The 3,305-nt window shown below is 31.0% G+C and overlaps 1 long non-coding RNA gene across 1 annotated transcript; it reads left to right on the plus strand.

Moving 5' to 3' along the window:
* The first annotated feature begins 1,100 nt into the window (after positions 1–1,100).
* LOC139863133 (uncharacterized) lies at positions 1,101–2,808 on the plus strand. The gene is made up of 3 exons (XR_011764407.1): positions 1,101–1,306; positions 1,423–1,543; positions 1,666–2,808. It is a non-coding gene; the product is annotated as an uncharacterized lncRNA (long non-coding RNA).
* Positions 2,809–3,305: the final 497 nt, after the last annotated feature.

A 3,305-nucleotide genomic window follows, 5' to 3' on the forward strand; every position in this document is an offset into this window, starting at 1 on the left:
ATTTAAAAGATACTATTTTTTAAGGGGTGTTTGGATTTGCGTTTAGAAAATTGATTATGCGTTTTAAATAATTAGAATCAAATAATCAGCTGTTGCAAAACGTATTTTACATTACTAGCGTTTGGATTGTATTTTGCTGTTTGAAAACGCAATAATCTAATAATCAATTTCGTAAGTGTTTGGTAAATAAGATTATTTAATAGATTAACAAGTACAATGACCAAAATGGACATGCATCTAAAATATAATGATATATTTAAACATAGTACGTAAAAAACATTTGATATGAATTTGTACAAATTATTCATATAGGAATACGTCGAGATGTTCTCCATAGTAGTTATAGTTATATTATATATAATTATATCCAAGGTTGTAAAATTCGCTATTCGAGGATTAATCGATCAAGACTTTAAAAAGATTAATCAAAAATTCTGGGATTAATCGGGGATTAATCAGATTGTACTTTATGCATTTAAATATTAAATTTCAAATATTATATATGTAAATATAGAAGAAAATTATAAAGATAAACATAAACTTTAACACAAGTGTATAAATTTATTCATTTTGTTCAAAAACTATAAATTTCTAGTTTAAATACATGTTAAAATGCTGACCAATTTTGACTTTAACCGACTTTAATTACCAAATGCGACTTTGACTCATCAATTGAGGTTGAATGATTAATTAAACGAGTTTTGGAGTTGCTTTTAAAAATGATTAATCGAGGATTAATTGGCGGGTAATCGGGTTTTTTACAATAGTGATTATATCTATGAATAAAAGAATGCATAATTGTCTGTTCTAATCTTATCTTATTCTAATCTTATAAAAGACTAAAACAATGATGTCATAAAAACAATTTACCAAGTTATAAAAAAAATCAAAATAAAAAAAGAAAAAAGGAGAGGCCATGAGAGTGATGTCATTAATGAATTTCTTTTACAATTAAATCTAGTACAAATAAATACAAGCTTTCACAGGAAGCTCCTTAAAGCTGGAGATATGGAGTAAAATCTGAATATAATAATAAACTGAGTATTAACTCTGGGAATATAAAAATACAGTCACGCGTGCCTACTTTTATACCTCGTGCCTACTTTTATACCTCGAGCTTAACCCATTAACCCATGAAAAAACCATTTACAGAGCACGCTTCCTTCATATCTTCCAGGTACCATTCATGAATCCAGATCATGAATGGTCATCGTTTCTAAGAGGTATCTGAAATTTGGATTTCATGAAGATAGTCTCTCCTGTGCCGTTTGTTAATCATGAAGATTATTACAATTCTTCATATGAGGTATTTCTTTAATCCTTGACTTCTTGAATACATTTTAATATTCGGAATAACTAATTTGTGGCTATTAAAGCTATACCAATTGACTTTGCTTATGATCAGCTACAACTTTTATGTAGATGCTACATGTTGAAGTTGTTGGAAGTGATATTAGATGGTGAGTATGCAAATGCATACAAGGTGTTCGATGAAATGTTCATAAGAAGAATTTACATGGTATGGTAGTTTGCAGGATTGTTGGTAAGGGTTAATTTTTTCCCTCATGTACCTCCTTAAATCCACTTCTAGCTTCTATTTTTACTGAAACACATCATAATCAACTAATTTTGTAGTTGTTAATTTCTTCAATATTGGATAACCAGGGTGGCATGGATAAAGAAGAAGCCACGAAGTACATATGAAGTTGTTAGGTATATGAAAACTTCTCAAATATCTGACCCTCACGTATTGTTTTGACTATCCTTTTTGTTGTTAATTTTGTCACATTTCATCGTAATCAATTGATTTTGTAGCTGTTATTTCCCGTATAGTTGCCTAAAACAATTTGGATTGGTGCATATTATTGAAAGAAACCCCATTGAACTATTACATTGTGATTTTGTGCTAATAGTAGTAGTTGTGAATTCAATCATTTTAGTCTCTCTGTAAGTTGAATTGATTTTATGCTAACTGGTATTGTGATTTTTGTAAGCGTATGTAAGATGAAGTTGATTGTACATGGATTATAAGATATTCTTTTGTTTTGTTATACTGACTTTAAAAATTAAAATGTTAATAATTGAATAGAATGTGAAGTTGAAAGATGACCGATCTGACATGGAAGCATTGTTTTCCTGGTACGAGGTTAGTCATAAGCTAATTATTATGGATTTTAGATTGAAATATATCTTTAAGGTGTTTTTGGGCCTAATTTCATTAATAGTCTTCGAATGATATTCACCTTAAGCACTCTTTGGTGAAATTGGTGTAATGACACCTGATGATTAAGAGTTAAATGATCAAGATTTAGTTTTCAATGTTGCATATCTCAGGTGATGTTGTTCTTTTTATGTGGGTTTTGTTGTTGCAAGGTTAGTTATATTTGTATTCCCCATTAGAAAGAACTGAAGATTTTGATTTACCATACTTGCTATTGTAGATTTTTCATTGAAGTCTATATAGAATATAGATTGCTTGGTTAGATCTTATAAGTTCCACTTTTGAAGCAATTAAACACTCAAATAGCACCGATATTGCCAAAGTTTGTGGAGCTCATTATATATTGATTTATATGGTCTATAGAAAAAGATTTTATGCAAAAGAGTGACCATTAGTTTATCTCTTAAGTTTAAACATGTTCACAAGCCATTTGTCGATGAAAGGTAAAACATTGAGAGGTGTTTGGTGTTTAAAAAGGGGTGCATTTTAGTTGGGTTATATCAGTTGTGATATATCATTTATGCATCACTGTAAGTTATAACTCGAATTTAAATTTTCTTCATGGGTTTTATAGAAATGGTTTGTGTTTCAAATATAATTGAGAGGTGAAGACCAGTTGTTTGATACAAGATTTGTGTTTATGGTTGCTATGAATATCATTTTTATATGGCTCTTTTGTAAGTTGTGATATATCATTTATGCATCACTGTAAGTTATAATTAGAGCTATTATGGATATGTATGATGGGGCGAAGTCCTGTGTCAGGACGCCTGTGGGAAACACAGAGTATTTCCCGATAGAAGTAGGCTTGCACCAGGGATCGGCCCTTAGTCCTTTCCTTTTCGCTTTGATTCTCGACGAGCTGTCTCGAGGAATACAAGAGAACATCCCTTGGTGTCTGATTTTTGCCGATGATATCGTGCTTGTATCAGAATCAAATGAGGAGCTTAACAGAAGACTAGAACAATGGAGGGAGGCCTTAGAACAAAATGGGTTACGGATCAGCAGACAAAAGACAGAATATCTTAGGTGCGAATTCAGTAGGACTGAGGATGAACTAAATGGTGGAGGGATTATCAACATT

This window comes from Rutidosis leptorrhynchoides, chromosome 1 (assembly GCF_046630445.1).
Source record: "Rutidosis leptorrhynchoides isolate AG116_Rl617_1_P2 chromosome 1, CSIRO_AGI_Rlap_v1, whole genome shotgun sequence".
Lineage (NCBI taxonomy): Eukaryota > Viridiplantae > Streptophyta > Magnoliopsida > Asterales > Asteraceae > Rutidosis > Rutidosis leptorrhynchoides.